This window comes from Arachis hypogaea, chromosome 16 (assembly GCF_003086295.3).
Source record: "Arachis hypogaea cultivar Tifrunner chromosome 16, arahy.Tifrunner.gnm2.J5K5, whole genome shotgun sequence".
Classification (NCBI taxonomy): Eukaryota; Viridiplantae; Streptophyta; class Magnoliopsida; order Fabales; family Fabaceae; genus Arachis; species Arachis hypogaea.
Window position 1 is genome coordinate 92,961,467 of NC_092051.1, and position 14,670 is coordinate 92,976,136.

The 14,670-nt window shown below is 41.0% G+C and overlaps 1 non-coding gene across 1 annotated transcript; it reads right to left on the reverse strand.

The window, feature by feature from the left end:
- Positions 1-243: 243 nt before the first annotated feature.
- On the reverse strand, positions 244-351 carry LOC112760992 (small nucleolar RNA R71). The gene has a single exon (XR_003181403.1). It is a non-coding gene; the product is annotated as a small nucleolar RNA R71 (small nucleolar RNA).
- Positions 352-14,670: the final 14,319 nt, after the last annotated feature.

Sequence of the window (14,670 nt, forward strand, 5' to 3'; positions counted from 1 at the left end):
TGCAAGTTTCATGGACTTCCATCTGAAGATCCTTTTCAGTTCTTAACTGAATTCTTGCAGATATGTGATACTGTTAAGACTAATGGAGTAGATCCTGAAGTCTACAGGCTCATGCTTTTCCCTTTTGCTGTAAGAGACAGAGCTAGATTATGGTTGGATTCTCAACCCAAAGACAGCCTGAACTCTTGGGATAAGCTGGTCACGGCTTTCTTAGCCAAGTACTTTCCTCCTCAAAAGCTGAGCAAGCTTAGAGCTGATGTTCAAACCTTCAGACAGAAAGAAGGTGAATCCCTCTATGAAGCTTGGGAAAGATACAAACAGTTGACCAAAAAGTGTCCTTCTGACATGCTTTCAGAATGGACCATCCTGGATATATTCTATGATGGTTTATCTGAGCTATCAAAGATGTCACTGGACACTTCTGCAGGTGGATCCATTCACCTAAAGAAAATGCCTGCAGAAGCTCAAGAACTCATTGACATGGTTGCTAATAACCAGTTCATGTACACTTCTGAAAGGAATCCTATGAGTAATGGGACGCCTATGAAGAAGGGAGTTCTTGAGGTTGATACTCTGAATGCCATATTGGCTCAGAATAAAATATTGACTCGCAAGTCAATATGATTTCTCAGAGTCTGCATGGAATGCAAGCTGCATCCAACAGTACTCAAGAGGCATCTTCTGAAGAAGAAGCTTATGATCCTGAGAACCCTGCAATAGCAGAGGAAAATTACTTAGGTGAACCTTATGGAAACACCTATAACTCAACATGGAGAAATCATCTAAATTTCTCATGGAAGGATCAAAAGCCCCAACAAGGCTTTAATAATGGTGGAAGAAACAGGTTTAGCAATAGCAAGCCTTTTCCATCATCCACTCAGCAACAGACAGAGAACTCTGAACAAAATACTTCTAATTTAGCAAACTTAGTCTCTGATCTATCTAAGGCCACTGTAAGTTTCATGAATAAAACAAGATCTTCCATTAGAAATCTGGAAGCACAAGTGGGCCAGCTGAGTAAAAGGATCACTGAAATCCCTCCTAGTACTCTCCCAAGCAGTACAGAAGAGAATCCAAAAGGAGAGTGCAAGGCCATTGACATAAGCGCCATGGCCGAACCTGTGAGGAGAGGAGAGGACGTGAATCCCAAGGAGGAAGACCTCCTAGGACGTCCCGTGGTCAATAAGGAGCTTCCCTCTGAGGAACCAAAGGACTCTGAGGCTCATCTAGCGACCATAGAGATTCCATTGAACCTCCTTATGCCCTTCATGAGCTCTGATGAGTATTCCTCTTCTGAAGAGAATGAGGATGTTACTGAAGAGCAAACTGCCAAGTTTCTTGGTGCAATCATGAAGCTGAATGCCAAATTATTTGGCATCAATACTTGGGAAGTTGAACCTCCCTTGTTCATCAATGAACTAAGTGATCTGGATCAACTGACATTGCCTCAGAAGAGATAGGATCCTGGAAAGTTCATAATACCCTGCACCATAGGCACCATGATCTTTAAGGCTCTGTGTGACCTTGGTTCAGGAATAAACCTCATGCCCCTCTCTGTAATAGAGAAACTGGGAATCTATGGGGTGCAAGCTGCTAAAATCTCATTAGAGATGGCAGACAGCTCAAGAAAACAGGCATATGGACAAGTAGAGGACGTGTTAGTAAAGGTTGAAGGCCTTTACATCCCTGCTGATTTCATAGTCCTGGATACTGGAAAGGAAGAGGATGAATCCATCATCCTAGGAAGACCTTTCCTGGCCACAGCAAGAGCTGTGATTGATGCTGACAGAGGTGAAATATTCCTTCAATGGAATGAGAAGTCCCTTGTGTTTAAAACTCAAGGATCTCCCTCTGCAACCATGGAGAGGAAGCAGAAAAAGCTTCTCTCCAAGCAGAGTCAACCAGAGCCCCCACAGTCAAACTCTAAGTTTGGTGTTGGGAGGCCACAACCAAACTCTAAGTTTGGTGTTGAACTCCCATATCCAAACTCTAAGTTTGGTGTTGGAGAGTCTCAACAAAGCTCTGCACATCTGTGAGGCTCCTTGAGAGCCCACTGTCAAGCTATTGACATTAAAGAAGCACTTGTTGGGAGGCAACCCAATGTTTATCTAATTCTTATTTTTATTGTTTTTCATGTTTTCTTAGGTTCATGATCATGTGGAGTCACAAAATAAATATAAAAATTGAAAACGGAATCAAAAACAGCAGAAGAAAAATTACACCCTGGAGGAGCATCTGTCTGGCGCTGAACGCCCAAAATGGGCAGCTTCTGGGCGCTGAACGCCAGAACAGGCATGGTTCTGGCGTTCAACGCCAGAAATGGCACACAGATGGGCGTTGAACGCCCAAAATGGCCACCAACCTGGCGCTGAACGCCCAGAGTTGGATACAAAGGCATTTTTACATGCCTAATGGGTGCAGGGATGTAAATCCTTGAACACCTCAGGATCTGTGGACCCCACAGGATCCACTCAGGATCTGTGGACCCCACAGGATCCCCACCTACCTCCACTCACTTCTTCTCACCACTCTCTTTCACACAACCCCATAAACACTCTTACCCAAAAACCCTTCACCAATCACCTCAAACTCTCTTCCCCATCACCTCTTCACCACTCACATCCACCCACTCTTCCCAATAAACCTACCTCATAAACTCCACCTACCTTCAAAATTCAAAACCAATTTCCCACCCAAACCCACCCATATGGCCGAACCTTAACCCCCCCTCCATTCCCTATATAAAGACCTCCATTCTTCACCAAATTCACACAACACACCCCTCTACACTCTCCTTAGCCGAAACCACATCTCCCTCTCCCTCTCCATATTTTTTCTTCTTCTTCTTCTACTCTTTTGTTTACTGCTCGAGGGCGAGCAATATTCTAAGTTTGGTGTGGTAAAAGCATAGCTTTTTTGTTTTTCCATTACCATTGATGGCACCTAAGACCGGAGAATCCTCTAGAAGAGGGAAAGGGAAGATAAAAGCTTCCACATCCGAGTCATGGGAGATGGAAAGGTTCATCTCCAAAGCCCATCAAGACCACTTCTATGATGTTGTGGCCAAGAAGAAGGTGTTCCCTGAGGTCCCTTTTAAACTCAAAAGAAATGAGTATCCGGAGATCCGACATGAAATTCAAAGAAGAGGTTGGGAAGTTCTAACAAATCCCATCCAGCAAGTCGGCATCCTAATGGTTCAAGAGTTCTATGCCAATGCATGGATCACCAAGAACCATGATCAAAGTAAGAACCCGGATCCAAAGAACTATGTTACAATGGTTCGGGGGAAATACTTAGATTTTAGTCCGGAGAATGTGAGGTTGGCGTTCAACTTGCCATACATGGAAGAAAACGCACGCCCCTACACAAGGAGAGTCAACTTTGATCAAAGGTTGGACCAAGTCCTTATGGACATATGTGTAGAAGGAGCTCAATGGAAGATTGACTCCAAAGGCAAGCCGGTTCAACTAAGAAGATTGGACCTCAAGCCTATAGCTAGAGGATGGTTGGAGTTTATTCAATGCTCAATCATTCCCACTAGCAACCGGTCTGAAGTCACTATAGACCGGGCCATCATGATCCATAGCATCATGATTGGAGAAGAGGTGGAAGTTCATGAGATTATACCTCAAGAACTCTACAAGGTGGCGGACAAGTCCTCCACCATGGCAAGGTTAGCCTTTCCTCACCTCATTTGCCACCTATGCAATTCAGCTGGAATTGACATAGAGGGAGATATCCTCATTAAAGAGGACAAGCCCATCACTAAGAAAAAGATGGAGCAAGTAAGAGAGCCCAATCATGGAGCTCAAGAGGTGCAAGAAGCTCATTTCTATGAGATCCCGGAGATGCCTCAAATGCACTTTCCTCCACAAAATTATTGGGAGTAAATCAACACCTCCCTAGGAGAATTGAGTTCCAATATGGGACAACTAAGGGTGGAACATCAAGAGAACTCCATCATGCTTCATGAAATAAGAGAAGATCAAAAAGCAATGAGGGAGGAGCAACAAAGACAAGGAAGAGACATAGAAGAGCTCAAGGACATCATTGGTTCCTCAAGAAGGAAACGCCACCATCACTAAGGTGGATTCATTCCTTGTTCTTGCTTTCTCTGTTTTTCGTTTTCTGTATTATGTGCTTATCTATGTTTGTGCCTTCATTACATGATCATTAGTAGTTAGTAACTTTGTCTTAAAGATATGAATGTCCTATGAATCCATCACCTCTCTTAAATGAAAAATGTTTTAATTCAAAAGAACAAGAAGTACATGAGTTTCGAATTTATCCTTGAACTTAGTTTAATTATATTGATGTGGTGACAATGCTTCTTGTTTTCTGAATGTATGCTTGAACAGTGCATATGTCTTTTGAAGTTGTTGTTTAAGAATGTTAAATATGTTGGCTCTTGAAAGAATGATGACTAGGAGACATGTTATTTGATAATCTGAAAAATCATAAAAATGATTCTTGAAGCAAGAAAAAGCAGCAAAGAACAAAGCTTGCAGAAAAAAAATAGAAAGAAAAAGAAAAAGCAAGCAGAAAAAGCCAATAACCCTTAAAACCAAAAGGCAAGGGCAAATAAAAAGGATCCCAAGGCTTTGAGCATCAGTGGATAGGAGGGCCTAAAGGAATAAAATCCTAGTCTAAGCGGCTAAACCAAGCTGTCCCTAACCATGTGCTTGTGGCGTGTAGGTGTCAAGTGAAAACTTGAGACTGAGCGGTTAAAGTCAAGGTCCAAAGCAAAAACAAAGAGTGTGCTTAAGAACCCTGGACACCTCTAATTGGGGACTCTAGCAAAGCTGAGTCACAATCTGAAAAGGTTCACCCAATTATGTGTCTGTGGTATTTATGTATCCGGTGGTAATACTGGAAAACAAAGTGCTTAGGGCCACGACCAAGACTCATAAAGAAGCTGTGTTCAAGAATCATCATACTGAACTAGGAGAGTCAATAACACTATTCGAAATCTGAAGTTCCTATAGATGCCAATCATTCTGAACCTCAATGGATAAAGTGAGATGCCAAAACTATTCAAGAGGCAAAAAGCTATAAGTCCCGCTCATATGATTGGAGCTATGTTTCATTCATAGTTTGAAATTTATAGTATATTCTCTTCTTTTTATCCTATTTGATTTTCAGTTGCTTGGGGACAAGCAACAATTTAAGTTTGGTGTTGTGATGAGCGGATAATTTATACGCTTTTTGACATTGTTTTTAGTATGTTTTTAGTAGAATCTAGTACTTTTAGGGATGTTTTCATTAGTTTTTATGTTAAATTCACATTTCTGGACTTTACTATGAGTTTGTGTGTTTTTCTGTGATTTCAGGTATTTTCTGGCTGAAATTGAGGGACTTGAGCAGAAATCAGATTCAGAGGTTGAAGAAGGACTGCTGATGCTGTTGGATTCTGACCTCCCTGCACTCAAAGTAGATTTTCTGGAGCTACAGAACTCGAAATGGCACGCTTCCAATTGCGTTGGAAATTAGACATCCAGGGATTTCCAGAAATATATAATAGTCCATACTTTGGCCAAGAATTGATGATATAAACTGGCGTTCAACGCCAGCCTTCTGCCCAAATCTGGCGTCCAGCGCCAGAAAAGGATCCAAAACCAGAGTTGAACGCCCAAACTGGCACAGAAACTGGCGTTCAACTCCACAAATGGCCTCTGCACGTGCAACACTCAGGCTCAGCCCAAACACACACCAAGTAGGCCCCGAAAGTGGATTTATGCATCAATTACTTACTCATGTAAACCCTAGTAGCTAGTTTATTATAAATAGGACCTTTTACTATTGTATTAGGCATCTTTTGATCATCTTAGGATCTTAGGATCATCTTTGAACGCATTGTTCTTAGATCAAGGGGGCTGGCCATCTCGGCCATGCCTGGACCTTCACTTATGTATTTTCAACGGTAGAGTTTCTACACTCCATAGATTAAGGTGTGAAGCTCTGCTGTTCCTCAAAGATTAATGCAAAGTACTACTGTTTTCTATTCAATTCTTCTTATTTCGCTTCTAAGATATCCATTCGTACCCAAGAACGTGATGAAGGTGATGATTATGTGTGACGCTCATCATCCTTCTCCCTTATGAACGCGTGCCTGACAAACACTTCTGTTCTACATGAATTAAGCTAGAATGAATATCTCTTAGATCTCCTAACCAGAATCTTCGTGGCGTAAGCTAGAATGATGGCGGCATTCAAGAGAATCCGGAAAGTCTAAACCTTGTCTGTGGTATTCCAAGTAGGATTCAATGACTGAATGACTGTGACGAGCTCCTAACTCGCGATTGCAGGGCGTTAGTGACAGACGCAAAAGGATAGTAAATCCTATTCCAGCATGATCGAGAACCGACAGATGAATAGCCGTGCCGTGACAGGGTGCGTGAGCATATTATTCACTGAGAGGATAAGATGAAGCCATTGGCAAGGGTGATGCCTCCAGACGATTAGCCGTGCCGTGACAGGGCATTGGATCATTTTCCCGTGAGATGACCGAAAGTAGCCATTGACAGTGGTGATGTATCACATAAAGCCAGCCATGGAAAGGAATGAGACTGACTGGATGAAGATAGCAGGAAAGCAGAGGTTCAGAGGAACGAAAAGCATCTCCATTCGCTTATCTAAAATTCCTACCAATGAATTACATAAGTACCTCTATCCCTATTTTATTATATAATATTCGAAAACACCCTTATCAATTTATATCTGCCTGACTGAGATTTACAAGGTGACCATAGCTTGCTTCATACCAACAATCTCCGTGGGATTCGACCCTTACTCACGTAAGGTATTACTTGGACGACCCAGTGCACTTGCTGGTTAGTTGTATCGAAGTTGTGACAATTATGTATTGAGATCAGCGCACCAAGTTGCTCACGTTGCCAGGGATTGTTTGAGCCTGGACATCACAATTTCGTGCACCAGAATCCCAGTGAGGAAGACCTCCTGGGACGTCCAGTGATCAATAAGGAGTTTCCCTCTGAGGAACCAAAGGAATCTGAGACTCATCTAGAGACCATAGAGATTCCATTGAACCTCCTTATGCCATTCATGAGTTCTGATGAGTATTCTTCTTCTGAAGAGAATGGGGATGTCACTGAAGAACAAGTTGCCAAGTTCCTTGGTGCAATCATGAAGCTGAATGCCAATTTATTTGGTAATGAGACTTGGGGAGATGAACCTCCCCTGTTCACCAATGAACTAAATGCATTGGATCAACTGAGATTGCCTCAGAAGAAATAGGATCCTGGAAAGTTCCTAATACCTTGTACCATAGGCACCATGACCTTTGAAAAGGCTCTATGTGACCTGGGGTCAGGAATAAACCTCATGCCACTCTCTGTAATGGAGAAACTGGGAATCTTTGAGGTGCAAGCTGCTAGAATCTCATTAGAGATGGCAAACAATTCAAGAAAAGAGGCTTATGGACAAGTAGAGGACGTGTTAGTAAAGGTTGAAGGCCTTTACATCCCTGCTGATTTCATAATCCTGGATACTGGGAAGGATGAGGATGAATCCATCATCCTTGGAAGACCCTTCCTAGCCACAGCAAGAGTTGTGATTGATGTTAACAGAGGTGAACTAGTCCTTCAATTGAATGAGGACTCCCTTGAGTTTAAAACTCAAGGACATCCTTCTGTAAACATGAAAAAGAGGCACAGTAAGCTTCTCTCAAAACAGAGTCAACTAGAGCCCCCACACTCAAACTCTAAGTTTGGTGTTGGGAGGCCACAACCAAACTTTAAGTTTGGTGTTGAACTCCCATATCCAAACTCTAAGTTTGGTGTTGGAGAGTCTCAACAATGCTCTGAACATCTGTGAGGCTCCATGAGAGCCCACTGTCAAGCTATTGACATTAAAGAAGCGCTTGTTGGGAGGCAACCCAATTTTTATTTATCTAATTTTAATTTATTTTTTTATTGTTATTTCATGTTTTATTAGGTTCATGATCATGTGGAGTCACAAAATAAATATAAAAATTGAAAACAGAATCAAAAATAGCAGAAGAAAAATCACACCCTGGAGGAGGATCTCACTGGCGTTTAAACGCCAGTAAGGAGTATCTGTCTGGCGTTCAACGCCAGAACAGAGCATGTTTTTGGCGTTGAACGCCAGAAACAAGCAGCATCCTGGCGTTCAGACGCCAGAAATGCACAGTGAAGAAGAGCTGGCGCTGAACGCCAGAAACAAGCATCTGGCTGGCGTTCAACGCCAGAAATATGCTGCACCTGGGCGCTGAACGCCCAGAACAAGCATCAATTCGGTGTTTAAATGCCAGAATTGCATGCAAAGGCATTTTGCATGCCTAATTGGTGCAGGGATGTAAATCCTTGACACCTCAGGATCTGTGGACACCACAGGATCATCTCAGGATCTGTGAATCTCACAGGATCCCCACCCACTTCACCCTCTCTATCTCCATTCATGGTCATCCCTTCTGTTTTCCATTCACCACTCACATCCATACACACATCCCTCCATCTCCTCCATATCTTCTTCTTCTTCTTCTATTCTTTCTTCTTTTGCTCGAGGACGAGCAACATTCTAAGTTTGGTGTGGTAAAAGCATAGCTTTTTTGTTTTTCCATAACCATTAATGGCACCTAAGGCCAGAGAAACCTTAAGAAAGAGGAAAGGGAAGACAATTGCTTCCACCTTTGAGCCATGGGAGATGGAAAGATTCATCTCACAAGTCCATCACTAAGAAAAGGATGGAGAAAACAAGAGAGCCCACTCATGGAGCTCAAGAAACACATGAGGAAGCTCATCATCAAGAAATCCCTGAGATACCTCAAGGGATGCACTTTCCTCCACAGAATTTTTGGGAGCAAATCAACACCTCCCTAGGAGAATTAAGTTCCAACATGGGACAATTAAGGGTGGAACATCAAGAGCACTCCATCATCCTTCATGAAATTAGAGAAGATCAAAAAGCAATGAGGGAGGAGCAACAAAGACAAGGAAGAGACATAGAAGAGCTCAAGAATATCATTGGTTCCTTAAGAAGGAAACGCCACCATCACTAAGGTGGATTCATTCCTTGTTCTTACATTCTCTGTTTTTCGTTTTCTTTATGTTAAGTGCTTATCCATGTTTGTGTCTTATTACATGATCATTAGTATTTAGTAACTTTGTCTCAAAAGTTATGAATGTCCTATGAATCCATCACCTCTCTTAAATGAAAAATGTTTTAATTCAAAAGAACAAGAAGTACATGAGTTTCGAATTTATCCTTGAACATAGTTTAATTATGTTGATGTGGTGACAATGCTTCTTGTTTTCTGAATGAATGCCTGAACAGTGCATATGTCTTTTGAAGTTGTTGTTTAAGAATGTTAAATATGTTGGCTTTTGAAAGAATGATGACAAGGAGACATGTTATTTGATAATCTGAAAAATCATAAAAATGATTCTTGAAGCAAGAAAAAGCAGCAAAGAACAAAGCTTGCAGAAAAAAAAATGGCGAAAAAAAATAAAAAAAAAAAAGAGAAAAAGCAAGCAGAAAAAGTCAAAAGCTCTTAAAACCAAGAGGCAAGAGCAAAAAGCCAATAACCCTTAAAACCAAAAGGCAAGGGTAAATAAAAAGGATCCCAAGGCTTTGAGCATCAGTGGATAGGAGGGCCTAAAGGAATAAAATCCTGGCCTAAGCAGCTAAACCAAGCTGTCCCTAACCATGTGCTTGTTGGCGTGAAGGTGTCAAGTGAAAAATTGAGACTGAGCGGTTAAAGTCAAGGTCCAAAGCAAAAGAAGAGTGTTCTTAAGAACCCTGGACACCTCTAATTGGGGACTTTAGCAAAGCTGAGTCACAATCTGAAAAGGTTCACCCAGTTATGTGTCTGTGGCATTTATGTATCCGGTGGTAATACTGGAAAACAAAGTGCTTAGGGCCACGCCCAAGACTCATAAAGTAGCTGTGTTCAAGAATCAACATACTGAACTAGGAGAATCAATAACACTATCTGAACTCTGATTTCCTATAGATGCCAATCATTCTGAACCTCAATGGATAAAGTGAGATGCCAAAACTATTCAAGAGGCAAAAAGCTACAAGTCTCGCTCATCTGATTGGAGCTATGTTTCATTGATAGTTTGGAATTTATAGCATATTCTCTTCTTTTTATCCTATTTGATTTTCAGATGCTTGGGGACAACCAACAATTTAAGTTTGGTGTTGTGATGAGCGGATAATTTATACGCTTTTTGGCATTGTTTTTAGTATGTTTTTAGTAGGATCTCGTTACTTTTAGGGATGTTTTCATTAGTTTTAATGTTAAATTCATATTTCTGGACTTTACTATGAGTTTGTATGTTTTTCTATGATTTCAGGTATTTTCTGGCTGAAATTGAGGGACTTGAGCAAAAATCAGATTCAGAGATTGAAGAAGGACTGCTGATGTTGTTGGATTCTGACCTCCCTGCACTCAAAGTGGATTTTCTGGAGCTACCGAACTCAAAATGGCGCGCTTCCAATTGCGTTGGAAAGTAGACATCCAGGGCTTTCCATCAATATATAATAGTCTATACTTTGGCTGCGTTTAGACGACGTAAAAGGGCATTGAAAGCCAGTTCTACGCTGCTGTCTAGAGTTAAACGCCAGAAACACATCACGAACCAGAGTTGAACGCCAGAAATACGTTACAACCTGGCGTTCAACTCCAGAAAGAGCCTTTGCATGTGTAACATTCAAGCTCATCCCAAGCACACACTAAATGGGCCCCGGAAGTGGATTTAAGCATCAATTACTTACTTCTGTAAACCCTAGTAGCTAGTTTATTATAAATAGAACTTTTTACTATTGTATTAGACATCTTTGAACATCTTGGGACGTCTGATTCTTAGATCATGGGGGCTGGCCATTCGGCCATGCCTGGACCTTCATCACTTATGTATTTTCAACGGTAGAGTTTCTACACTCCATAGATTAAGGTGTGGAGCTCTGCTGTTCCTCATGAATTAATGCAAAGTACTACTATTTTTCTATTCAATTCAACTTATTCCGCTTCTAAGATATTTATTCACACTTCAACATGAATGTGATGAACGTGACAATTATCATCATTCCCTATGAACGCGTGCCTGACAACCACTTCCGTTCTACCTTCGATTGAATGAGTATCTCTTGGAACTCTTAGTCAGAATCTTCGTGGTATAAGCTAGATTGATGGCGGCATTCATTAGAGTCCGAAAAGTCTAAACCTTGTCTATGGTATTCCGAGTAGGACTCTGGGATTGAATGACTGTGACGAACTTCAAACTCGCGAGTGCTGGGCGTAGTGACAGACGCAAAATGAGGGTGAATCCTATTCCAGTATGATCGAGAACCTCAGATGATTAGCCGTGCTATGACAGAGCATTTGGACCATTTTCACAAGAGGATAGGATGCAGCCATTGACCACGGTGATGCCTCCAAATGACTAGCCATGCAGTGACAGCGCATCGGACCATTTTCCAGAGAGGATGAAAAGTAGCCATTGACAATGGTGATGTCCTTACATAAAGCCAGCAATGGAAAGGAGTAAGATTGATTGGATGAAGACAGCAGGAAAGCAGAAGTTCAGAGGAACGAAAGCATCTCCATATGCTTATCTGAAATTCTCACCAATGATATACATAAGTACTTCTATCTTTATTTTCTGTCTATTTATTATTTATTTTCGAAAACTCTATAATCAATTATTATCCGCCTGACTGAGATTTACAAGATGACCATAGCTTGCTTCATACCAACAATCTCTGTGGGATCGACCCTTACTCACGTAAGGTTTTATTACTTGGACGACCCAGTGCACTTGCTGGTTAGTTGTATCGAAGTTGTAAATGAAAAACGATTTTATTAAGACGTGCGTACAGAGTTTTTGGCGCCGTTGCCTGAGATCACAATTTCGTGCACCAGTGTGCATACGCATAGGTACGAAAATTCACAAGTTTGTTCACTCGCACAAGCTGTGCTAGCACCCCCAACAGACTCCCCTTCCCAACTTGTGCGTGCGCACAAGGCCGTGCACGTGCACAGGTTGTAAATTCCCATTGGTGTATGCTCGCACAAGTTGTGCTAACACTGCAACCAGAAAGCCCTCTCCTGCCTGTGCGTACGCACAGGTCTGTGCGTGCACACAGGTAAACATTTTCGCAGGATTGTACGTTGATGAGGGAAAAATGATTCCACTAAAACTCACCGGCAAGTGTACCGGGTCGCATCAAGTAGTAATAACCCACAGGAGTGATGGATTGAGCAACTTTAGTTTGGTGACGAATTTAGTTAAGCGAATAGTTGATGATTTGAGTGAAATTTGGTTAACAGAAGTGAAATTGCAAGTAAACTAAAGTGCAAAATGAAAATTGGCAGAAGCTGAAAGCGCTGAAGGAGTAAATTGCAGAAACTTAAAGTGAAAGAAATTAAATGAGCAGAAACTTAAAGTGCAAGGAAGGTAAATAACTAAAACTTAAAGAGCAAGGGATTAAATGAGCAGCAACTTAAAGTGCAAGGAAACGTAAATTGCATGAAGAATAAAGGGAATTGGGTATTGAGAACCAAAACAGATCTGGAAAATATAAATTACAGTAAATCAAAGAACTCTCAGATGAGGAAATTCATAAAATAGATCAATTAAAATTATGGTACCGAAACAGAAATGGAAAATTGCAGAAAGATTAAAACAGAACTAAGACTAAGATCTCAAGTGCTCTCTTAACAAAACAGAAAAGAAGAAATTGCAGAGAAAAGAAAACTAGAAAGAAAACTAAGATCAGATCTTCAATTCCTAAAACTAGAAGCAGGGGAAAATAAAAGAAAACTCCAAGGTGAAGGAATTCAGAAGAATTCTCAAATTAGAGTTCCAAAACCAGAAACAGAGAATCAAAGATTGCAGAAGAGAGAAAACGAAACAGAAAGGTAAATTCAGATCTGATCTCTCTAATCCTAACAAATTCTCAAAGAAAAATTAAAAGAGAGCCTTCTATGAAATCAAATTTCATCCTATTTATACACTTTCCAATTTAGTCTTCAAGTAATTGGAGTGAGCTTTGTAGCCTGTAAAGAAGTGGATCAAAATGACACTTGCGTGCGCATCTTTTTCCTCTTTGCTCACCGATGCGTGCGCGTCATATACGTGTGCGCGTCACTATCAGTCTTCAGCTCCAAACATGCTCGCGCGCCCCTTTCACGCGTACGCGTCATTGATAGCGTTAACTTAGTGAGCGCTTTGTTGGCTTAGTGAACGCTGCCCATGCGTGCGCGTGTGCGTGGGTAGTGAAATCTCAATTTCAGGCTTCAGCGCCAGTCACGCGTGCGCATGCTTCATCATAAGTGCTTTATCGACGCTTGCACGTCACGCATGCGTGCGCGTCAATTTCAAAACTTTGCCTCCAATCCCAAAAACGCTGAGTAAATGAACGTAGCGCTCTTTTTAAAAATGAGCGCCAACCACTACCACGCGTATGCGTGGATCTTCAAAAATCCATCCCTGACGCGTAAGCGTCCGTTATGCGTGCGCGTCACAAGTGAGCGTGGCGTTCATTATTTAAACGCAACGCTATACTGTATGGCTTCTTCTTTTCTTCATTTTCTCACCTGAAATTAACCAAACAAGCAATCAAAGTTTCACCAAAATCACAAGAATTTGCATCAATCATAATAATCACTTAGTTCTTGCATAAATCTCATGATTTTGTATAAAATAAATGATGTTTGATTGAATCACAATAATCATGAAATTCCACTCTAACCACTTACTTATTATGCAAGAAAGTGCATAAAACCTAATGAAACAAATGAAAAATGCTTGTGAAACTAGCATAAGATGACTTGTCATCACAACACCAAACTTAAATCTTGCTTGTCCCCATGCAAGCACTAAAACATGAGAAGAAATGAAAGAAAACAGAGAAGCCTATATGTCCTTATTTAGCAGGTAATTGAATTTGGTTCATGGGGTTTTATGCAGATGCAAATGAAGCTCTTCTTTTATTAGATTTCAGGCTTGAAATGTCCCTTTAAATGATAACCAAAGTTGCTGCTGTGAGTCTTGTTATTCATCCATCCTTGGTGTTTTGATTTTCTTTTGTCTTTCATGTTGAGAAGCTTATATTTTTATTCAAAGCTAAGTGTTATGTGTTGCAGCAGCTTTTTAGTTTTGTTTTCCAGTCAACACATCTCCACCACAGACACTTGGCTCACAATTCATCCTAAGACATTGATGCCCAGCACCTCTTTAGGTTACTAAATGCTTTGTAATTAGGTTGCTCTTGATGGTGAATTTTCGGTTGGTAATCCCGTATTAGTTAATCCAAGTTACCAAGTTTTAAAATACTCCTCAAAACCTAATAATACAAGCAGATCCTAATCCAATAGCATCACAGGCATATATCCTAAGGTCCAAGCTATTGGTGTCTAACATTTTTATTTGTTTCTTTCATTTTTGTTGCCAATTATTGGCTTTTCTTCCTTCTTTTTCTTGCTCTGTCTTTTTCCAAGGATAATTATTAATTGAAGGCTTTACACAGCAACTAAGTTCACACTACAAGGGATCATCCTAACCTTTATCTTTTATTAATGAGCTTGCTTTAGCAATCATACATACCACCACTGAACTTTCTCATCATTCCTACCACATTGGACATTCACTTCCTGTTTCAACGTTTTTCTCTTATTTATGCAGA